At 37.1% G+C, this 26,142-nt stretch overlaps 1 long non-coding RNA gene across 2 annotated transcripts in view; it reads right to left on the minus strand.

Annotated features, from left to right (window-relative positions):
- The window catches only part of LOC139982167 (uncharacterized), an 88,601-nt gene extending 68,321 nt beyond the window's left edge, over nucleotides 1–20,280 (minus strand). The window contains exons 1-2 of one of the 2 annotated variants that reach the window (XR_011798013.1): nucleotides 19,118–20,280; nucleotides 5,316–9,270 (exon numbers count right to left, since the gene is read on the minus strand). This is a non-coding gene — a long non-coding RNA (uncharacterized lncRNA). Of the gene's footprint in view, nucleotides 1–5,257; nucleotides 9,271–19,117 lie in introns of both variants that reach the window. The other variant, XR_011798012.1, reaches the window with a different exon arrangement.
- Between the last annotated feature and the right edge of the window lie 5,862 nt (nucleotides 20,281–26,142).

The following is a 26,142-nucleotide window of genomic DNA, read 5'->3' on the forward strand; positions in this document are numbered from 1 at the left end:
TCTTTGACTGGGCCCAGATCAGCTGTATATTGTTTGTTATTCATAATTATAATTTATTTTGATCCAATCCAGTTGAGTGTTCCATTTTTATGTGTCTTGTTCTGTGTTTGGTCATCACACCAAACCCAGAGTTCTCTGATCAAGAACAAACATTTATTTTCAGTGGCTAACACCCTTACATATAATTCATGATTTTAAGTTATGAAAATTTCCTATACCACAAACACACTTAAACCTCCTATAAGCTAAAAGTAACTGCCAACTAGCCAGCAAGATAATTTATATAGGGTAAGCATGGACACCTGGCTTTTCCGGGGTAATCCTGGGTATGTATACCTGGCTTTTCCTGGCTCCTCACTGATATAAACAGGGACCTGGCTTTTCCTGGGTAATCCTGGGTGTGCATACCAGGCTTTTCCTGGCTCTTCACTCACACACTAGAGACCTGGCTTTTCCGGGGTAAACCTGGGTTAACCATCCAGGCTTGTCCGGCCTTTACCTGGCTCTTCACTCACACAATAGAGACCTGGCTTTTCCGGGGTAAACCTGGGTTAACCATCCAGGCTTGTCCGGCCTTTACCTGGCTCTAAATGAGTTATATAAACCAGGCTTTACCGGGCTTTTCCTGTCCGAATTACCATTTTCAAACCCAGGAATTTCCCTGGATTTCCCTGGGTTAAATCCAGGCTTTTCCTGGCTTATATTCCAGGGAATTCCAGGGTTTTCCTGCCTTAAATTCGTCTGGGATGCGTTAATTTTTGTGTGTGGTATGACACCTGGCTTCGAACACGCTATCTCAAGAAGGGAAGCTTGGAAAATGTAAGATTTGGTATGTATGTGAATCATATTGATTATAACCTATATTTTTGGGGTGGATGTCAAAGGGTAAACATGGTTCAAGTTGTGAAAACCTTGTAAAAATATAAGTTCAAGAAAGGAAGCTGAACAGATATCATATTTAGTCTGTAAGTATACCACATGGCTAAAAGAGGCCTTTGTTATTGTGGAGATTAACAGTGGTCAAATTTTGTAAACCTTTAAAACTTGATATCTCAAGATGAGGAAGCTGGATGAAATCTCATATTTACTGTAGTATGTATCACATTGAGTGAGTACAAGCAGGCTATCAGTGGTCATTTGTGTCAGCATCTGTCATTGTGAATATACTGCTTGTCACTTCTTGCTGTATTAGTAAGATCAAGTGTGTCAGTATGTCCCATTCATATGAAATGATATTCATGTTGGATCATAGAAACCACAGTCTGGTTTATGCATACATGCTACTCGACAGCTGTCCTCATATGCCATTCAAGTATATCAAGGCAAGTAACAACTGGGATATAGTTTCTTTATCTGTGATGCATTATGTAGTTGTTGCAACTGAATAAGCGTTTTCGTAGAAAAGGTCTTGTATCATGTAAGTTAACTAAAATCCCAATTAAAGATGCAGAAGTAAAACGCACACATCATACAGTATATCTAGGTGTTTGTATTGATGACAAACTAAGTTTCACTGGTCATATAAGCAGAATACTTAAACAGGTGTACTTCATAGTCTCAACTCTATCGTATATAGTTCCATATTTTCATGTTGATGTAAGGAAAAGAGTTTTTACTGCCAATATCTTACCACACCTAATATATGCTGTTTCTGCTTGGTATCACTTTTTACTAATTAAAGATAATAAGAGAATTTTTTTTTTAAAGTATTGGTCTAGAATTTTTAATATAGATTTTAACTTTCTTATGAGTACTGTAAACAATGCTGCTAAAAATGAGTTCATTAGAAGTGTAAATTGCATACAGAGAAATGACAGACATTCTTTGCATACCGAACTGAACTCTCTACTTCGAGAAACTACTAGGTATAATCTGAGAAACAAAGCAATAACATCAAAATTTAGAATTAATGTGTATAGAAATAGTTTTATTTATCGTGCTGCTATTTATTTACAAAATGGTAATCTGGATAATTTATTGTAGACAGCTGCACTTGTATATATATATATATATATATATATATATATATATATATATATATATGTATATACAGTATGTATATACAGTATGTATATGTATGTGTGTATGGGTGTGTATATATGTATATGTATGTATGTGTATAATATGTGTATTTTTATTTTCAGTGTTGACTGGCCTTGGATGCTCCTCAGTAAAGGATTCAGGTGATTTTACTGTTGACTGTCAAGACCAAACTTTTAGTGCAAAGAATATTTATCTAATGTCAAAGGAAAATGTGGGCCAAATATGTAGACAAAAGCAAGAGAAATGTTAACTGATACCAAGTTGTCTGAATTGTGTACAAATATGATTTCACTGGCTTCAGCTTGCATTTCCCAATTAGCCCTAATTCATTTTTTTTTTCTTTCCAACATTTGAACAATAGTCATTGAGACACTTTGACTAACATGCACTAAACAATCTGAGTGTAGTACAACTGGTTCTCACACAGCTTCCTTTCCCAGTATTTATGTTAAGCCTGATACTTAGTGTGACCAGCAGCATGTCATTTGAAGGTAGTCTGTATAGGCCACAAAGTTGTATTGTGACATCAAGAAGTACTTTCCTTGAGGTCTTTATAAACCCAAATTTTTCTCAGACATTTTAAAAGAACATGCAAAAGGACAGAATGTCCCAGTGAGGTAAATTTCCTACAGGTGGTACAAAAACAGTTTAATAATTTTGACCATAGGTGACCATATTTTAGTATCTGGCATATTTGAAGCCAATGCAATATAACTTTCAGCTGATTTTTGTAGAAAATAAATGATATAGCTTAGAGGCCTTTATGCCCATTAACAATACATAGTAGCAACAAACGTTTCAGGTGTTTATCAATACCAGTTGTGCATGGTGAGATATTCGTTTGGAAATACCTTCTAATGAATAATGCACTGCCTGACTGTGCAGGCAATATATCATGATTCGATCGTTGACATGTCATGAACACACGAAAACACCCTACACAAATCCTCTGCTCCTATACCATATGATTTTATATTGCTTCCCAAGTACCATTTCCAACCAGCTAGGCATTGCCTAATCTTAAAATATATCACATGAAAAGGAATTCCCAGGTATTTTCACCATAGTTCACATTCACAGCCTGTCGCTAATTGGATTAACAGTAGTCTACCTTTAATTGATTGCCTGACCATCAAATACTGCTAGGCTACAACTGTGGACGCCAAAGCATGATTTACTTTGATTTATGTAACCTTTTTTTCCATGTGAATGTCATTTTGTCTTGAGATCCCCAAGATTTCAAAAGTTACTAGATGTGAGGCTATCTGTTATTGTCAATGGTTGTCAAGCATAAGTATTAAAAGTAGAAGGGAAATTGGATGATTTTATAAAACAAAGTATTTGAAACAGCTTGTACTAAAAATAAAGAAACAGATACAGTTGTTCTATGTCACAATAGACGTAGGATGTTGCACGAGTCTTGCAGCACTTTTGTTATTTTATAGAAATGTATTTATCTTATGCAGCAGAGAACATGAAGGAGAATTAAAGTTGCAATAAATTTTAAATTAAATTGATATTTCCATTCATTTGTGTCTGTCCAAATAGTATCATGCAAGAAATCATTAATGACCATATATTTCAGCCGTTCATCATGTAGTGAAATTGGTCTAAAGTTCCTCTATAAATCCTGCCATTAAGAAATGCAATTAAGATGAAAAGGCATACTCCAAAGAAGCCTTGCTGTCCTGATGTTTTTGCACTACGTTTCCATGCAGAAGAGCTTGTAGGACACATTTGTCCGTGCTATTCTCTCATCCTGTCCGCGCGGACAGAAAACCACCACGCACGGACGTTTTTTCCTAGTTAATAGTGTCCGTCCGGACAGATAATACTGTCCGCCGGACACAATTCCCCCCGAGAAAGTTGTCCTACGGACACAATTCCCGTGGAATAGTGTCCGTGAGACGCCCGGACACTATTCCCTGTCACACCCACACACTAGTGTCAATGTAAGAAACTTCATATTATACAGTAGTTTTATTTACATGTATTTCTTTGTTTATTTTTTTTGTTCTTTAACTCTTTTTCTGTCTCAATTTCAATGAGTTGTTTGGAGTTCATTCATCATACTACTTTGGTGCTTTCTTACTACGTCAACCCACCTTACCGATACTGTACACAAAGGTAGTTCCCAAACCCTAACACAAGTTGTGTCCTTGAATACTTGAAATGCAGAGCTGCGTTTGTAATGTATTTAAACCATGATACAATTGAACTGTATTGAGGTTTGATGGATGACGTAACAGGGTATGATTGAGCCAATATGTTATCCTTGTAAGATATCATGATAAAAGTTTTGTTTATATGAGTTCTGCGGATACTGTTCACCCTTTGATGAAATACGACCTTCACAGAAATCAATACACTTATGATCAAATGGTATCTTCTCATGGAAGGAGACTTGTTAATGTTACATTTTCTCAGCTATGGTGCTATGGTCGTCACAGCGTTTGCACAGTTTAGCTAGTTGACGTCAAATGTCAAATGAACTAATATCAATGGGTAAATTTCTTCTACTCAGAATGGGTAACCTACATGTTCCGTCTTGAGATAAGGTAGGTACAAGGGTTTCACTGTTTTTTATCCCATTGACTTCTGATTACTCGTGACGTCCAATAAAATCGATAAGGTCCTAATCTCATATGTGCAACCCACAAACCAACTTACAATGTTGATGTATGTAAACTTATTTGTGTGCACCCTGTTCTCTGTTACCACGTTTCTATGTTACACATACTGCATTACTCTCTCTTGCCTTAACTGAATAAAATGTGACAGATCCTACTTTTATTGTTGGAATCATCTTTCCACCGTCATGGCGTCTACAACATACAAGTATAAAGATTGTCAATCGGATACACGCACAGAGGTATGGGTGTAACAAGCAAGCAGTGCACACACATATACCAAAACATATGCACAGAGCCGCATATATACGGCCTTGCATAAATATGCCAACGCTATCACGAGTCTAAGGTTTGAATTGTCATTGAAGCTGTACTGTAACGAACTTATTTCATTGATCATTGTACGTGTAACTAGGGATAAACTATGCCTCATTTCAAAATCAAAGAACCAACAGTGTTTGCACTTCGTAGTCTTCATTCTTGAGGAACGGAAACTACATCTGCTAAAAATGTTGTGGATATCATGTTTGATGCATCCCATCAAAACGTCAAGTTACATGCCCTTTCTACGCTTCCGTACGAACCTGTTCTTTCATTACTGTGTATTAAGTCTAGCTCTCCAGTGGGCTATTTATCGCTTACTTGGAAAGTCTGTAGAAGCTACATCATCCAACCTTTATTGTTAAATGGTGATGCTCGAAGTGTAATCATGGACCAATCACACCATTCTTGATACTTGGGATGGCAAAGTTCTGTTCAACTAGCGTGGGAGAGTTCCGCACTAAATTTGACACGGGAAAGGAGAAAGTACGTAGAAAAAACATCAATCAACTCTTATTTGTTTCATTGTGATGGCCGCAGTGTAATCATGGAACAATGACAACATGCATGATACTCTCAAGTATGGATAACTTCAATTCAACTTTTGTGGGACCGGTCCAATAAATTTCACACGGGATTGGGGAAAGTACTCAGAAACTACATCAACCAACCCTTATCGTTTAATGGTGATAGCCGAAGTGTAACCGTGAACCAATCATATCATGCTTCACACTTTCAAGTATGGAAAAGTACAGCTCAACTTTTGTGGGCTCTTTCCATTAAATTTGACACGAGGGCGTTCAATTTATGAGCTGTCCAATGGTACATCATAACTGAAATCTTTACACACAAGACTCTCTTTTGGGCACTCACAGTAAGACAATTTTTGTTCCCTGACAACTTTGTTTCACCACCACTGAAACGTTATATCCACAACATATTAGCCAACGGGTACAAAAGCTCTAGGAAAATAACGCTTTTTACGTTTTTCGAAATTGATCTCCGGTGACCTCATAGTTCTAACATATGATTGCATATATGAGAAGAAAACTAGCACAAATCCGATCTCACGAAATTTCAGCCACATCAAAGGAAAAATGACGAAATGGCAGTCATTCATACACACACAAATATTTAAACATAAATAAAACAAAGGTTGACACGTATTATTTAATTGTCTGTATTTGATCACAAGTGTTTGATAACCATATTTCAAACGAACTGAATACCTACCGTGTCACGTGAACAGTGGTGATGTATGCTGATGATTATTACGGCAGTGCGCGTGCGCGCTAGAATATAGGCATGTATTGCCAAGTGAACGATACCTACATGACTGGACGTTGAAACAAAGTTTCATATAATCTCTGTACATTTGCAATGTCAGAGGCTAGCTGCGTAGCGAGCTTATCCTGAGTCTGTCACAGACAAGCGCCATCAATTTGTAGGCATATGACTTTACTCCCTGGTGTGTTGTTCGCCCAAAAAATAAAACCATGAACAACCGAAAAGTTCTTCCCAATACTGCAAGCACCCCACGCGCATTACAAAACTACGTATTTGCCCTCAAATGCAGTTTTTGTTCATATTGGGTTTTACTCGTTAGCTCCATCAACCATCGTCCTTTTTGCCAAATTCAATGTTGAACATTCTACGCATTCATTATGATATCTTGTTAATTATTGTTATGACGCAGCATTTCATTTCGGGAGTTGTGCCCATTTTGTATCACACACTTGTTATTGCTACGATATATTTCTTAGAAATGGCTGCCGTCAAGCGATATATTAACTCATAAAGGTAACACTTTTTTATCCTTTTCATTTTTTTTTATTCGATGCATCTGTTGCATTTATAAATCTGCTTGGTTTGACGAGAAAGTGGGTGGTGGTGTGAATATGGTTATTAACTAAGTCTACGGATAATTTCACTGCATTAAATCATATTTCTCATTCGAATACATAAGATTTGGGCACTTTTACTCCTCACCAGTTCATATGTTGGTCTCAACACCTTAAAGTATATTCTTGTCAATTACTTTGTTGTTCATCATTTTCGTTACTTGCAGGTATTTTTTTGCGGGATGAAGGTTGCGCTACCTTCATCTGTTTCCTATATATTTGGGGCGCCACATGATGACATGTTTATAATCCAGTCCGCTCTAAAACTTTATAGTATGACTAACAATTAATCTGGCATGATTATATTTGTTTAATTGTCATTTTTTATCTCAATACATTACATGTATAGAGATATTGTAACAGTAAGTGGGACTCTCTCTTCTCTTAAAAAATTTTCAGCGTCTTCATACAAAGTTCTTTTTCTCTGGAATTTCCAGAGCAAGCATATATCATATAGGCCAACAAAAGTTACTATTTTTTATTCCAGAATTGTATCTCATTCTATGACTTTTTCACCGATTTATGTCCAAATTTGGCCAAATCCCTCTGAAAAACAGTTGAAATGAGGCCTTTTTGCACACGCTCCAAAACTTGTTTGTTTCATTGTTTTTGATGATTAAGCCCCGCCTCCAAGTCTTGTGTAGCAGATTGGCTATGACTCAAGCCCCGCCTCCAAGTCTGGTTTGTAGCAGATTGGCTATGCCTCATGGCAGCTACATGTTAGATATACGAAAATGGTCACCCTCACGACCAATGCACACTAATTCCATATACACATTGTTGTGTATTTAATTTATATTAGGACTTCGTCTGTTTATAGCTCCATGGTTTTAGTAATATCAATTTAAGGATTGTTCTTTTGTTCAGGTAGTTTTTCAGAGCAAGAGTCATGATAAGTTTGTTTGATTGCCCATCAGGTATTTTGTATAATTACGTATACACTTTGTTGTGCTGCTGAAGGCTACAAGTTTAGGCTAGGCCTAATGCATTCTATATTAGGCCTTCATTTAGTAATAGCCACATTAGCATTGTACTGGTGGTGTTCAGGCAGTTTTGGGCCATGGTATAGTAAGTTTGTTTGATTGCCTTACAGTGTGTTTTAATTTTTAAGTTAAGTTTCCAACTTATATATTAACTGTGACTCCATAAATTTAACATAATGTTAATGGGATAATACAACAACTATTCATTTGGAATAGAGTGTATATTGTGCATTTCTAGAATGAAGCATCATTATGAATTAACAGCTTGTTTGGTATATTTCTTTAACCCCCCCCCCCCAAAAAAAAGAATTAAAAACAAAAATTATAATCTATCACATTTTATTTTCACTGGAGTATGTATAAAAGAGGAGCCGGCCATAGCATTACAACTTTTATAAGACTATAAAAATTGGATAAGGTTATGTCTTATTTATAAGGATATAATAAGGTTATAAGAAGTATGTTTAGCTTTCTTTTGAACCTGTGATGTTTGACATCAAATATACAAAGAATTAAAAGAAAATACTAAAATGGAGAGGAACTGGGGTGGCTATTAGGGGAGGAGGAGGCCACCCATCACTTTCAATTTAAAACTTATATTCTACATATGTACATTATTTTTTCCAAGTCATAAATCCACGAAATCTTTATGTCAAAATTATTGAGATGGAAAAACGTGGGTTGTTTTGATAATTGGAAGTGTACACAGTTTTGATGGTAGTCACCACTACAGTCTACAGTAACCTACAGTAGGTCGATAGGCCTAGCTTTCTCAAGGCGGGCATCAAGAATATGGTCGAGTTGTTCGCCTCTTCTTATTTGACTGTTGTCATTGACGTCAAACTATATGACCAAAATATTATATATATTGATATTGATAATTGTAGAGACAGAGCAAAGATAAGAAACTAGGAATCGAAATTAGAACTTCCAGTATTGAGATACTGCGTCATTGATGCTCTTGTCTTGTATTTGTTTTGTTAAGCTCATCGAACTCTGGGATTTTGCGCTATATTAGCACCGGTGTATAATTATGATAATTGTGTTGAGAGCTTGGTTAACGGATGCTATTTGATGTTTCTCATCGTTTGTGCAAATTTGTCAAGAAATAGTGGAAATGATATTAATTGTATTCAAATGATATCTGCAGCATTTGCTTTTTGTTTTGCTGTTATAATCCGTTCGTGACCCTTCAACGTATGCCGTCATTCATCCATCTGTCAACCGCGAAAGACCGCTGATTACACGCCGACTGGATGACATATCGTCGAACCACCAGCCCAAGTGAATTCTAATGACCAACAATAAGCCGCTGGCGAAACAACGGACGTTTGATCGGTGACCCACAGTCTGTAGAAACCGGAGGACCGACGATGTGTCCCAAGACGCCATCTGAAAATTTTAGTAAAATAAATTTAGGAATATTCAAACACAGCGCTTGGCAGTCCCACATTGTTTTATTATTATTACTTGATATGGATATCTTGCTCTCAAGAAACTAAAGTTAAAAACCTTCGAAGGAATACTGCTAGAACTGTGCACCATACGATGAAAACGCTGCTGACACGTTTGGTGCACAATAACAATCTCCAGCAACTATTGCAATAAAAAATGGTGTTTGAGGATGAACAATCCCTTACGTAAGCTTAGGTGCGTTCCTTTGTAACTAAAATACATTCATATTACCAGTTATGTTCACATGACTAGAGAGGAAAAGCGGGGTAAAACGGAACAATGGATGTTATATACACAGAGTCTACGTAATAGACTAACGTACCTCTATATCTCCTCAAACTGTCCTAAAGGAACTTTCTGAAGAAAACGACAGCTTTCCTCCTTTCTTCAAGAGAAACAAGTTCTGGAAAATATAGAACTGCACGTAGGGAAACTACAAATATCTTTCGAAAACGAAATAGACAACGTTTTTCTTTGGCCGCAATGAGCTCCCTTACCGAAATCCCAGATCTGGCTTTATATCTGGTTTAATCTGGCCAGATCAAGTTTTATCTGGCCATATAAAGCCAGATATAACTGGATACAGAGTCAATCCAGATATGCAGATAAAGTTTTATCTGGCCATATAAAGCCAGATATAACTGGATGTAGAGTCAATCCAGATACGCATATAAAGTTTTATCTTGTCATAAAGACAGATATAACTGATATAGAGTAAATCCAGATATGCAGATAGAGTTTTATCTAGCAATATAAAGCCAGGTATAACTGGATAAACATGTAAGACTGTATGTTCTTACATAGTGTATTTTCATAGAGATTAACATTGCACTACATTGCACATGCATATATATTTCAATGGTAAATCTCTTACAGTGCACACTAAGTCAAAGGGGGGGGGGGAATAACTATCTCTATCTGGGTTGCTATAGCAACCACAGGGTCTTAGCTAGAAACAGGATGACTCAGAGGGTTATTAAGTGTGAAGCCCGCTTTTGAACAAAGGACATATGTGCACATATGTGCACAAAACATGTATTGTTACTCTGGGAGTGAGATAGGAAAGGGAGTGTACACATGGTACTTAAGGAGTAGAGAGCAGAAGGAAGTTTAATACAAAGGATTGGTACATTTAGAAAAGGTAATGGAGATTCGTAAATAATAACCTAGTGATGTCAGGACAGACATTGGCAAAGGATTCTATAGTAAACTGAACAGTCAGAAGTAAGGACGAATTTTTTGGAACGGATGGAAACAAGGAACATATTTTGGGACTGAACTTCGATACTGAATGGAACATATATCGCCCTCCTGGAACTTATTTATTAAAGCAAATATATTAAATAAAAGAATAGCACAACGAAATTGAGTATCAACATCTACAGGACCACAGAAGAATAAAGAACTCAACCTTCAAGTATTATTTTTAAGTGTACTAGTGGTACCGGGCGATGCCAGTTTATTTAAGTAAGTATGATTTACCTGGGCCCAAAATTTGAATGTACATGTATTCAATATCAGTTTGCAAATGTTTTGGTAAGGTAAAGTAAAAATGTGCAATGTGCATGCACATTACATATTTCTACTACATTCCAATCCAGTTGAGTTCTGTGTTTATATTTTGCGTGTGTCTTGCTCTCTGTATGGGTCTCCGTACCAGAACAGAGATAACTGATCATGCTTGAAAGTTACTCTCAATGCTAGTCCAGTTTTGGCCACTTATTTCCTATTTCATCGACAAAACCCGCTTACATACAGTTATTCCAGATATGCAGATAAAGATTTATTTGGCCATATAGAGCCAGATATAACTTGATTATCTGGATTTTCGTTCTATCAACCAGATAAAGTTGTATCTGGCCCAGATATGGAAGCCATAAACTTCAACCATATAAAATTTTATATGGGCCATATAAAAGTTCACTGGATTTTGTTTACATCAACCAGATAAAGTTTTATCTGGCCCAGATATGGATGCAATAAAATTTAACCAGATAAAATTGTATATGGGCCATAAAAAAGTTGATCTGGATTTCCTTTATATCAACCAGATAAAGATTTATCTGGCCCAGATATGGATGCAATAAAATATAACCAGATCAAATTTTATATGGGCCATATGAAACTTTATTTTATATCAAGTTATATCTGCCCAATTTTTTTATCTGGCCAGATATAAATTCCAGATCTGGAGCAGATCTGGCCCAGATTGAAATTCCAGATCTGGGCCAGATCTGGATTTTTATATCTGGCCCAGATCTGGGATTTCGGTAAGGGTTATATTCGGCAAGATAACAAAGTCCGTCAACAACACATTTGACCTTTGAAAATTTAAACATCTTAAGCTTTTACATCATGATTGGTCGTTTATGTGACTTTCAATCGCATCCCGGAAATTAAAAATGGTATTATTTTAATTTAAAACTATATTTGTATGTATATTTGAATGTGTATTTCTTTACGGCGTTTAAGAACAGTTGAAGCTATGCTTTGATAACAAGAACATAAGTGGTCACTAATTACATTACGCCTCAAGGATCATTGCGAGTACTCCTTGACCAATAAAAAGTGTTTAGTGCTATTATTACAGTGATATAAATCTTCATGAAACATTCTTTACTGACATCTAAAAGACAATGCTAAATGTAAACTATTGTTCAAATTGACATATTAAATACGAAAAACAAAACCTCTATGCCGTTTGATAGAATTGTCTTGAGCAAAAAGAAAGTGCCGATGTACTAATACTAAAACAAACTTCTATATATCTACTAATGATCAAGATAAGCACATGTCAGCAAATTTCACTTTTACTTCCTGTTTTCGTTACTTGAGCATATGTTATTTCAACATGCTTCAAACCATGTCGTTAAGTTTTAATTACAAATTTACATCTATTTCCTTGTACCATCAGCCTAGTGATGCATTATACGTAGTTCCGAGGAGCTTTCACTTTTCATAAATATTATGCCATTACATATATCATTACTTCAATATTTACTGAAGCTAAAGTAAAGGGAAACAGAAAGTTAAGCCACGAAGGAAATTCTGTTTGTCATTTAACTTCACCACAGATAATTGAATACGAGATCTGTCACGAAAACCTTAGTCTACTAAACCAATTTTAATCTACTATAATAGCATTTATCGTGAAAGTAAAATGAAATGTTGTAGCGTGGCCTTGTTAAATGCAGGAAAGTAATGACAATATTACAGTGAGTAACATCTTCGCACCACCTTAATTCTCATGAAGAAAATGAGACTTATCTCATACAATAAAACATATTGGTAATATAATGTTAATTATTGAGTACCCTAATACGTGATAAAGGATGTTACATGATCCAACTTTTACAACTAGAATATAAAAATTTCATCAAAATTAAAATTCAATGCTTTCTGTGTTAAATGTTGAGGACTAGGCATCTTTCTAACAGACATCTGTATCCTTTAGGAAGATCTAGGAAGAACATTTTACTTTAATGATTGCAAATGCTTGTTCCTGTACCGTCACGTCTATTTTCATGACTCTTTCATATTAGGTGACCGTCCATGTTCTAGAGAGAGAACTTGGTAATTTCTCTATGTGAAGAAAAGTTAAAGTGAAGTATTGTTTAAGAAATTTCCGAACTCCTTAATATTGAAAAAAAAAAACATGTATGTAACATTTGTGCAGCATAGCTAACTTGATTACTTCTATACCCTATTAGTTAAACGTGTTGCTGGAACAACAAGAGCAATTTGCAAGCCACAACTGTTAAACAATTATTTGTTGTAAATTGCTGAGACGACATTTATTTGCGCAGTGAACAAAAGCTCTAACGCAGTTACAAGAAAACTGTGGCAACACCGTAGTAAGGCTTTACGGGTAATTTTAATGAATAATGCATGAAGTTGGTCAAGCAACCAACATGAAATGTTTTTTCTCTGCTCATCAATAATAATCAGTAATATCTTAAAACTGTCGGCCATGCCCTGCAACACGTTTCGCGCTCAGTGGCGTCACCAGACTTTTCAGTCGGGGGGGGGGGGGCACAGGGGGGCACCAGCATTTGATGGGGGGCACTAAGGTGGATACGGATCGCCGTCCTGGGGGAGGGGTCTAAGGGGAGGGGGTGCCCCCTCTCCTTTGGAAAATGTTCTCATACGGAGGATGGGCTAGATGCAAAATGGTGCCACATTTGATGCTAAATTCGATCTGAAGATATCTCCAGAAATTGCTATTTTTGAGGATGATTGTAACAACGCCCAGAATTTTGCAGAGGATATGAACCACATGCTGTCGATATTATGCCTAACCCTATCAATAGAACCTACATTTGTTGAATTAATGTGTGCATGTCCCCCGACTCCTTTCTTGTCCTTCTCGTTTTCTCCCATTATCTATTAAGATGTAACAAGTTCCAGCATTGTCAGTGGCGTAGCCAGGATTTTGTGTATGGGGGGGGGGGCAATATACAGGACTATCTACGCGGAGCGCCACCATCGGTTGGCGCGGAGCGTACAAGAAAATTTGGGGTTTGCAAGGTCCCCAGATGGCAGGAAATAACACTTCGAGGGCTTTGTTAGCCCTGTCAATATCATCATCATTATGTGTTTTGGGGGTTTTCAGGGGCGATTTCTTATCATTTATTCCACAGGTACCCACAATTATAAATTGCAACAAGGCTAATCCCACCATGAAAGGGATAAGTCCAGCTAATCCCTTCCCGAGGACACTAACCCGAGGGCTGCCAACTCTCCAACCTAAGAGGGTTGCCAATTGTAACACCGGCCAGGGCTGGCAATTACGAATAGTCTGTCAGAACGTATTCGATTCGACTGTTTGCTCGAGCACACATTCACTCCAGTAATCCATGGTGTGGGTTTGGATATATAGACAGAAATATCACGCACGGTTAGCACCCCACCGCAGCAATGACTTATGATTATGAATGAGTCATCACAAATCCACCGAAACTTGAAAGGGTGAACAACTTTCGCCTATAAATAGACCTGGGCGACATCCGTTGCAAAACCGTCAGTTCAGCCGCGCGGTGCTGTGCCTGTCTAGTCTTTACTGTAGCGTTAGTGATATGAATGTATCCTACGAAGTCTAATATTAGCATCTGTGTGGTAGCCTAATGAATGAGTGTATCGAATCTGCTGGTCCAGGGCCGGGCTATGGCACGGGTCTGTGCCTAGCCTGTGGGCTGCACCTTGGCCAGCTGACTGTTGCCAGTTAATGACCTCGCATTGGCAGAAACTTAAAAATTTTCCGACATTCGTGAAGGGGGGGGGGGGGGCATGGCCCAATGGCCTCCCCCTAAATTCGCCCCTGAGCATTGTTATTGGCTCCTATCAGGGATCTCACCATGCAATCCAAAGTTTGATCACACATCGAGTATGGCTCAGTATGCAGGTGTGAACATTCGCCATTTGTTCCTACAAGCATCTGACCTCAAATGACCTCTGCACCCCCTACACAACAGGGTTAATATATGGAACCACAAATATAGGCAAGTATGGTGCCTGCCGACCCTCACATTCTCACATTTCGTCAGCTCCTAACCTGTCAACCTCAAACCAAGGCAACATACTGCAGTCCCTCCCTTCAAACAGCAGGTCCGGATTTTCGGCATTTCGCAGGCATCCAATTCACAAGAGGTAAAAGACACACACAGACAGCAGACAAACACGCTCACCCATATGACAAATGCACACAAGCAGCATGACAATTGATTAATGAGTCAACTGCAATAAAAAAGGAATAGAATGAACTTGGAAGAGTAATACCTGAGAGTATGTATATATTTTTTTACCAACCCAAATCTCAGATGGGGGGCACTGGGGGGCATAGGTTCTCCGGGGGGGGGACACGTGCCCCCCCTGGCGACGCCACTGTAATCGTGCTATGTGTAGATTTGTAATCTACGACATAAAGATGTTGAGATAATTATTTTAGGAGAAATGGTTGTATGTTAGGAGAGATGATGTATGTTACGTCATGTCCTGAAAGATTAAATTGTAGCTACAATATGAAAACGTTAATAAATCATGAACGGGCCTGGGCGACCATCAACAGCTTTAACAAGAGTTATACGAAATAAATTAAAATATGTAACTGTAGCACATAGTTGAAGAGCTTTGCTGTGCTGGTATCGCATTCACGAGATACATTAGATCAAGAGAAGGGTGGTTCAACTTCTGCAACAAGTCGCCTACCTTTGCTAGGATATAACACACTAGTATATTAAAATGAATAAAAACACAACATTCTCCAGTAATCTTTAGGGTAAATACTATTTATTCACCACAATGTAAAGATGGATAACATGAATAGATAAAACAAGATTGATAAATGGAAGTCATCATAATTTAGCACGTATGTTCTTACTAATGCAGGACTGATGATCCGAATATCACTTTCAATCTTCAAATAAGAGTTAGAGCGATATTAATGGAAAATAACTCCGGTAGTGATATACGTCGGATTGATCGTAGATGTTGCTGTTATAACATTGTTTTTTTCAACTTTTATGTTGTCATAATGTTACAATATCAAGATGTTGGTTAGTTCATCTTCTTCAATTGAAATTATGGTAAAGCTGTTCATGTCTTTCTTGAATAGCAAAAATTAACACGAACCTGTTTCAGTTGTGAGTCATTAAGGTTCACAGTGTTACTTTACATCAGTTTGATCTGTAAGTGCTTTAGGTTTTGCTCGTCCAAGCCTGTACAGAATATGTTGCATCTCAAAAGTTCAATTTTCTATTTTGTGTCTCCTTTGCAAATTGATGCCTCATTTGTTACTCAGTGTCCGTTGGCTAAGAACTAACATACTGTGTTTTGAAATCAATTATTATATGACCAGACTTTAGCATCTTTCACACAATGTGCAGTTTAAAGTTGTAAAAGATGGGAAACGACTAAAGATCTGAAATACTGAGGTATTAACACAAGATGAATTTTAGAATTGAGCGTAACCAATTGTAATACATGGCTACATTAAGACCCTCAAAATATACATACTAACGTTCAAGACTAATATTCGAAGCTCTATATCAGGCCAACTAAGATAATACTAACTTTGTATTGTTGTCTTGAGCCTACATTTCTTCCCTGATTAATTTAAGAAGCATTGGCCTGACTTGATATGAATCTGCTTGCTAGACATTTCCAAATGCAAATGGATTTGTTTTTCGAATAGAAAATCAACAAATTCCTAACCCTCAATTTTGTACCGACTCCAAGAGTGAAACTCCTATACACAGACCCTATTACCATAACTCATTCCACGAAAATGTAAATATGTCACACTTCAATCTAAGCTTACTGTTTAAAATATAATAAATACAGATTAGAAGTATATGTATTTCTGTGAACTGGGAAATTCACAAAACAAGCAATTTTCGTCACAAAATTTAATTCAGTTTGTGAACAGACAGTCGTCAGTCGAATATGTCCAATTTAAAAGGAAGTATATACTTTGAAACAAAAAAACTTATGTAACAAGAGCACCATTTCAACTTGCATGTTAGTTGGGAACTTATAATTACTTTGAAAACTTCGAACGCAGATTATTTCTTTGAATTTGCTACTTTTCTTAAGGTTAACAAATATTTTCTTTTACATGTTTGACTACCAGTTTTCACACACATCATTGGCATGTTTTGAAGATAGTTCCAACTAAGTGTGGTTTATATGCGTAATAATAGCTTCAGGATACTGCTTTAAATGATTTTTTGGGGTAAGAAAACGGACTTTTCGAAGTATAAAGAGGCTGATTAAATAAATAAATGTATCCCTTCTGCCTTGGATTTTAGTATTTTCAAATAAAAACTATCGGATTCTTCTGGCATTTATTCTTTGCTATTTCCAAGACATAACTCGCTCATCTTTATGGTATTACTTACTACATACATTTTTGGGCTCAATGAAGCCGCTTTGTTGTAAATCAATACCAGCGTGAGACCAGTGCATCAGACCAATATATACAAGTTTCTGTATCACGTTTTCTGATGTTTATGTCTCTTCACAGGAAGTAATGGTTCAAAATTGATGTTAATATACATGCATACATTAAATGAGGGTTTAACAACAAATTTTGCATTTAAAATAATCTCCGAAAGGATTATTGTCGGATCTGGAATTAGCCTAGCAAAATAATTGAACTGCCACACACTTTATAAAAATACGTATGTGTTCCATGCAATTTCGTTCGTTGTTGACAATGATTACGATTTACCGATTATTAGTTTATTAAAATGCTTCTTACTAAAACGTACTTTTTTTAGAATACATTTGCATTTCATGTAATTTCGTGTGTAGTTGAGAATGGTTACGCTAAACTGAGAATAATGATTCTACTGAAAGACATTTTCTTGTTATTTCGTGTTATTGTTAATGTCTTTTCGTTTGTGGTTGACAGTGCTTACGATTAACTGAGAACTAGTCTAGCAAAATGTTTTCTAATGAAACACTTTCTTGAAAATGCATTTGTTTTCTATCTGACATTTCGCTTGTTGTTGACAATGTAAACGATTTCATGAGAACTAGCCTTTTAAACTGCTTCTACAGAAAGTCACCTTCTGCATTACTTAAGTTTGCATCTAAAAAACTGAAAGGATTGTCGGATATGGAAATTGTCCAGAAAAATGATTCAAATGACACACTTTCTGAAAGTGCATTTCTTTCATGTTTGTTTGCAAGTTGTTGAGAACTAGTCTATCAAACTACTTCTACTAAAATTCTCTTTCTTGACATTGCGTTTTATTTTTCATCTGTCAATTTCTTGTGTGGTTGACGATTTAATGAGATCTGCTGAGATCAATGAGCTTCAATCAGTGCGAAATTGTTAATGACGTAACAACCGACAACACATTCTTACTTGTTAAAGTTAAAAATTCCCTTAACATTTTTCCCTTAACAGTTTTAACCAGTTCAATTGGACGCTATTTTTTAAACATAAGAAAACGGACGTTTGGAAGAACGAAGAGGCTGATCAAACAAACAATAAATATATCAATCCTGCGTTGGATTTTAGGACTTACAAGTGAAAACTATCTGAATTGAGATATATTCTAAAGAAAATGAAATGGTTGAGATTTTCTTAACGTTAATCCCTGACAAAACTACGTCAATTTGAAGAAGGATTGATTTCCCATTTATTCCTTGCTCTTTTTGTGATATAAATCGATCTTCTTTATGAAATTACTCATTACATATATGTTTGGGATAGATGTAAGCGTTTTGTTGTACAATATCACTGTCAGATCAATGCAGATTTATGGTGTTTTTTGGGGGGATATTTAGGTCTTCTCACGCCATGAGAGTATAACAGCAAATTTGCATCTAATATTGTCAATGAAAGGACTATTGCTGGATCTGGAACTAGGCTGGCAAAATGCTTTCAACTGACAGACACTTCCTAAAAAATGCATTTGTTCTCATGATATATTCGTGTTTTGTTTGACAATGGTTACGAGAGAACTGCTTCTGCTGAAAAACACTTCCTTGGCATTGCAGTTTACTTTTCATGTCTTTTCGATTGTGGTTAAACAATGTTAACGATTAAGTGAGAACTTGTTTAGCAAATGCTTTCTACTGAAAAACACTTTCTTTAAATGCATGTTTTCATCTTTTAATTTCGTTTGTGGTTGACGATTTAATGAGATCTGCTCCAATCAGTCCGTTGCCCATAACTTAACAAACCAACACAGCAACATACAGTCTATACGACCATAGGAAGCACATAATCTACTATTTCAACAATACACAATAAAACGAACAATGTTATACAAACCTTGCACATGCAAATGATGCCTGAATATTATAGATGCGTTCCGAATGCATTCATAAACACCTTCGTGTAAAATAGATACGGGTTGTATGAAAAGCGAGTAGTTTGTGACAAGCGAAATACTTTTTGCATACTGATCTTTGACCAAGTGATTTCTGTAATAGAGTAAACTGCCATTAAATCGCCAATTGGTTTGGAGTCCGACATTATTTTGACAGCCGTCTAATAATACCTGATCTGATATGGTAACTGTATGCTTAAATTCTTCACCTAAACCGATGTCCAGTCCACATAACATGACAATCGCAATCGAAAACTTGAACATTATTATAGAATTGTCTTCTTATCGATTTACAGAGTAAATTTACATTCACTGACACGTAGCAGCTAGTTGACAAAGCGCAGCAACACACATAGACGTTTTACAAGGGCGTATCCTTTTCGTTGATTCGTTTCCTACGGATGTCCACAGAAGGCATTTCCCCATCGAACAAAATTCATGAAATGAGTTCTGTGTAAGTACTGAAATTGGCAATATGTGATTTTAATAAGAAAAAAAAAACGAAAATACAATTATGGGCTACAGTGAGTATCAATCAGGCTTTATAATTGTTTTTCACAGTCACCAACATTTGTGAAAGTTCTGTCCGTACGTTCCATGCAGCTCTAAGGAAGGAAAGAGAACAGACGGAGTGTCTCATGCCATTGAAATGAGAATAACAGAGTGAAAGTTGTAAAACAAGTTTTAAATTTAGGAACTTCATTAGAATGAGCTTATTTAACATTCTCACTTTTATTCCGAGCCAGCTACTACAGGCAAACTTGCTCTTCAGCCGTTTTCCATGAAACTATATGCTTATCCGTATGAAAAATTGGTTTATTCGTGTGACAGAAACGGTTGAATGATACTTTATCAGTAGACAACACACTATCAATCACTTTGACATAATCAGATGAGCGAGTCTTTTCAAAGCAGAAGTGAATTTGTGGCAACTGCGTACGCTGCGTTCAATAAGGAAAAATACTCACTCAGCCTTACCAGACATTGTTACTCTTAACAAAAGGAATTTCTCCTGCGATATCATAATCTTCTTCGGGCCACACTAAAAGTTGATATTATCACATGCCCTATTGTAGTGAAACTTGGTATGATGCTGTTATGTGATAACAGGTATGTGTTGTTGTATCATGATAAATTTGACATATTTGCATATTGATGAGGGGGTGTGGGTTCATATAATTTTGCATCATTTAGCTTAGGCGTGCAATAACTCGATAGAGGAATACTATATAGATGCTCCTCATATAGTCACTGTGTAGATGCATTATAATGATTAGAAGAAACCTATTGTTTCTGGTGATTATATTATAGATATTAATGAGGCGATGGGGTCAAACCTCAGAAACTTCATGCATGTGTTTATGTGTACATTTTGTTTTAAAGAACATCAAGTCTGCAAATCAATTTCAGCTAGGAACCATTCATTCAATGCACTCCATTGGTTTGACTATTTTTGTACATCTAGTTATCTCTTTATTTGCACAATAACTTTGTTGTTTGAATAAAGGACATGTAGCTTCTAGTGTCATCAGTAACCAGAGATGGTAACAATGCTTCGCAGACATATGACTATAAAAATGTTGTGTCCTTCACAGAACTAGGCCTACCTTAATATGCCCAGTCTTATTCATGTCATCATGTCTTGCTCTGCATTTGGTTCAGAAAATGCCCTGTTTACCTTAATTCATAAGATGTATTCAGCAAACACCTATACTGGCCACGGCTTGCCCAAATGCATTCTATAAGTTTTCCTTGCTTTGGCTAGCACTAGTGTTTTTGTATAAATACAATGTTCTCAATGGCAACATAGTTAACGGACTAAGGGGATATCAAGCCAACGATCAATATTTTTCTCTCATCCTTTCCAATTTAAATGCGAAAGTAGAACAAATATACTTCACATAAGAACTTGCTTCTTTGGGAGGATGAAACTATTAAAGTGCTGTTAATGATTTATTCATTTAAGAATCTAAAGAATTTAAAGTCTAAAAGGTTAACTCTATTCGAAAAAAGGCCAACATGTATCTTTTGCAGATATACAAGTACAAATAACCAATTTGTGTCATTTGGGATTTGTGTAAAATCGTTACAGAGAAAACTGAATTTTCAGATGCATGCAAACTCAATGAACATTTTTTTGTGCAGCAGAAGCATTGTGGAAAGAAGGAAGTACTCATACGTTAATGTGCAGTAAAATTTTGCTTTAGAAATGTGCCTCTATCCCCAGAGTTAATATGTCAGTTTATTGTAACTTTCAAAGATCTGTGGTTCTTGTGAAAATAGTCATTAAAGGAAGATAAGGAAATCAGAGTACAGATTTAAATAATTCAGGAACATCTCACTACCAGTTAAGAGTTCGCTTTTAAATCTGTTCATTCATCTTGATAAAGACCTTTTACGGGACTACAGTGTTCCAAAGTAATGGTTTCCCTGCATATGTACGTACTTTAGATATTCCTACAAGCAGGAACTCGAGAAGAAGACATCATTGGCTTATCAAGGCCGCAAGCTGACCGAAGTCAGATTAGAAGTTAGATTCATATATAACGTCCATGATTATGAATTGTCAATTGTCAACAACTCTGTTACTGGACGACATACATTAATCTTGGAGTGACTCGAACTCGGGACCCGGATTGAAAGGCACCGGCGTTAACCACTGAGCTAACACTTCCTAACAATAACACTCCCTAACACTAATACTAACACTCCCATGTGAATTATATTCATATGAAACAAGATAAAATGATGGTTATGTGAATTTGTATGACTGAAAAATGAATGTGTTGCAAAAATTTGTAATTCAAAACTGTACATCCTATTAACACTTCAGCCATTTTTCATGTTTTTTACTATGCATACACACTTTCAGCCATGTTAAGATTTTCCCTGCTCATGGTTTCATTATATTCAAAGAAAAATTAAATAATTAATTACAATTGTGATTCTTTCATTTTCATGCCAAATTTCGACTTGTCAAAAAGCTAATCAATCAGCATGCAGTGGACAAGTTTTTCCCACGTCAAAACAAATCAGATACATTGTCAAATTAAGTGAAAACAATCTGCGCGGTCAGAGTCAACTCGTGTCAGTAGAAACCAGCATGAAGTCATGTAGGTGTAGCATGTATTCATATGTGTGTCAGTGTTTTGGTACATAAAGTATAGTGTACTAAATACATGATATGTCGAAAATGCCTACCAGACTGCTGGATATTCACTTGACCTGGCATTAATTATTTTTGCGTCAATAAACAGATATATAAAGGAGGCTAATGCATTCTGATTGTAGCCATTGCCTATGTATGCTAAGGGAGAAGTTTGGTTTTTCCTATCATAAACTGTTTTTAAATTGTTGTTTTTATTTCTGAATCCTACAGCTGCTCTGATCAAAGACATGCGCTTTATTCTAGGGCCACTCGGACAGTTGAGATCGAGTAAAAAATATGTGTCTTTCATAAGTGACATACTTCCGTGGCTGACAATAAGTCTCAAATTTCTGTTTAATTTCGGCCAAGTTCAGTCTGACCTCCTCTTTCTCTAACTTGAATGTGTTATAACTCAAATTAAACGATTTTGAAGAAACGAAAATTAGATTTATTTTTTATAATAACACATTACGTATATACCGCGCGTTTAGAGAGGTCAGTATCGGGGCAAAAACTTTAAGGCCACTCTAGTCAAGAATTACCGAAAGTAGAGATATATCACGTGAAAAGGAACCTTCAACAACACCCCCACACACTACCACAGTGGCAGTACCTTGTTTCATGTCTTACTGTCCTTTTCTCCAGTGGCGGAGACTTCTTGTCAGAAGTGTGGGGGGGGGGGGGTTGCAGGTCATTGATGAAATAAAAAGTCATAACTGCTGGCTCACTATCTAAGTGGAGCGCCACCATAAGTTGGCGCGAAGTGCACAATAATTTTTTTGGCAAATATTGCCTCCCAGATTGCAGTAAATGGCACTGCCCAGGCCTTGAAAGCTGCATTTAACCAGGGCGTATGCAGGATTTTCTAACCCGGGGGCGCGAATTACTATCTAAGAGGGGGGCGCCACCATTGGTTGGCGCGAAGCGTACAAGCAAATTTCAGGTTTTGGTACCCCCTAGATCACCGGAAATGGCACTTCTCGGGCTTGAAACTGACCAACCATATGTACACTTCTGCCTGAGAACCAAGTATTTCCAAATACTTTTTTTCTCATCTATAACCTTTTTGGAGATTGTCACCAGTCACACATCATGTTCGACTTCATCACTTATCCTGTGGATCATTGCTTTTGTAGGTGATTCTTCATCGCGGCCCACAATACCCGTTAGCCCCACTGTTCAGAATTTGAAAATTCACAATTCTCGTGAATAAATTCACTTCAAAACATATCCATAATGTTGCACAAAATATCATCTATGGACAACCGATATAGAAAAACCTCCTTCAAACCCTAACAGACGGGTCAAAATTGCACGAGTATGATGAAGTATGATGAAGAATGTTGGTCAGGGAATTTTCGAAACTCAGACGGCTACTAAAAAATTTCGTTGAAGGAAATAAAAATATACCAGATATTTCCGAAACCGAACACTACACACATCGACAGTTTTGAGCATGGGCGTAGATCAGTCTTGGATAATGGTGGGGACGCGTGTCTGTTCTCTGACACTATCTAAGCGGAGCGCGACCATGGGTTCGCGCGTAGCGTATGATTTTTTTTGGCAAATATATCTCCCAGATCGCCGGAAATAACACTTCCCAGACCTAATGATGCTCCTAAACCTCCTTAAGATTTAGATCTCATGGCTTAGAAATTTAGTTTGGAGAAATTCATGGGCGTCTGCAGAAAGAAAATCAGGGGACAAATAATCCAAGTAGACTTTTGTATATACGATGGGTCTGGGGTCCTCTCCCAGAAAACAATTATAGACTGCCGCAGATGCGATTTCCGTCCTATATTTAACAACTGTGGATAAAATACAATAACATGAGAACTGCTGCATGTCATTTGCACAATGCTGGATCAAACTGCGCCAAAGTTCAATACAGGGGAACTTGAAATGCAGCTATTGGTCAAGACAAATTGGTGGGGACACGGTATATCATGTCCCCACTACTGAAAAAGTTGGTGGGGACGCGTCCCGCTGTCCTCACCAGGATATGCGCCCATGGTTTGGAGGCTGTTTATTGTGGAACGTCATTTTCATGCTTACTGATATGATATGATATCTGCTGTTTGCTTTACAAATTCGAATAATTTTGTCACTGTTCCTCTTTCTCTTCCCGTTTTCTTGCCGTATTTTCTACTCCATCCTTTTCTCCTTCTTCTCTCTCTCTTCTTTTTCTTTTCCTTCCTTCCTCCCCTTCTTTCCTCTCTTTTTCCCCTTTTCCTTCTCTATTTTTTTCTCTCCTCTTTTTCTTACCCTGGGGGCACGCGCCCCCAACGCCCCCCCCCCCTGGATACGCGCCTGTTAACCATTTTATATTTTGAAAATGGAAATCTCATGTTCTGTCACTGATGTGATACTATAATGAAAAGCAAGATTTTTTCGTTTTTTCATGTTGTATTCTCAACTTGTAAATAAACGGTCACCATGGATTATATAGCCTATTGGCCGTATCCAATCAACTTTTTCTGAATTGCATGCGCTCTACCAGTGCAACATATAGGATACAGTAAAATTCATTTCAATGCAGTTTTCCCGCATGGGTGCAAAATATTCTGGAGTACCGTATGTTGTTTTATTAGCTGTCCTTGATACTCACAGTCAGTTACAGCATACTAGTTCTTCACTAACCATATCACAGGTATACACACAGGAACAAAGTCTCAAACCTAATTTACATTTGAGTTCAGGTGAGTTTTCACATGATTCAAGTGAAGTTTCCAAACAATCTACAGTCATCGCATACTCCAAACTTTGCAAAAATAGTCCTAACTCCTAAGGTAGTCCCCTAAAACACAACCAATGTAATTATCAATTCATGCCTAAAAAAAATAAGAGTACATTTTTACCAAACGGTGCTATGTAAGACGTAAGGCACGTGCGGCGAAATCGACCTCGCATTGATAGTGCCAAAGCGCGCTAGCCTAGCGACAGATTTCGACACTCATATTACCTACGTACATGTACTTAGAAACACCTCGTTGAAGTTGGCAAGTGTATACAGTTCCAAAGCTATTCAACAGCAACAAAACGTTATTTTGTGTATGTCTGTTGTGGGTGAAGTTAGCGCTATGAGCTACAAGTTCCAATGCGCAAGGTGGGGGAAAGGGGCTAGAAATAATGTGTGGGTCAATTCTAACTCGGTTTTCGGTCGTTAATTGTTGATGTAGTCTACCAGGTAAAAGGTTGAAATGACTTTAACAATTTCAAATTTAATAATTTGATTTATTATGCCATTTGGAGCACATAACAAAGGCTATAACAGAACATTACTGGCAACCCCCCCCCCCTACCCTGTTTCTCCGCCCATGCTTTTCTCTTATTGTTTCTCCGCCCATGCTTTTCTCTTATTGGCTGCTGTTAGTGTTGGCTGCTACCTTCAATGAGGCCGTTCTACATGCCAGATATAAACTTTATTGATTGGCCGAAGTAGGACAAGGCCCACCTTGACAGTTAACTTCTCGCATAATGCAACGAGATTTCTCGCGACGGAATACCTCGTGACAAATTGAATTTGGAGAACGGAATGAAATTGGACAACGGAATGAGATTGGACAACGGAATGAAATTGGACAACGGAATGAAATTGGACAACGGAATGAAATTGGACAACGGAATGAAATTGGACAACGGAATGAAATTGGACAACGGAAGTTTCCTCGAATGCAACCTAAGTTACCGCGGCGTCAACCTGAGTTTCGGCCACGGCAACATAAGTTTCTGAAACATAAATGGTACAAACGGCGTGCATTACGATTAACCTTGACCTTTGCCGTTGTATTCATGAAACGCCTAACGCGGCCATGTTTT

The sequence above is a fragment of the Apostichopus japonicus genome, chromosome 16 (assembly GCF_037975245.1).
Source record: "Apostichopus japonicus isolate 1M-3 chromosome 16, ASM3797524v1, whole genome shotgun sequence".
Lineage (NCBI taxonomy): Eukaryota > Metazoa > Echinodermata > Holothuroidea > Aspidochirotida > Stichopodidae > Apostichopus > Apostichopus japonicus.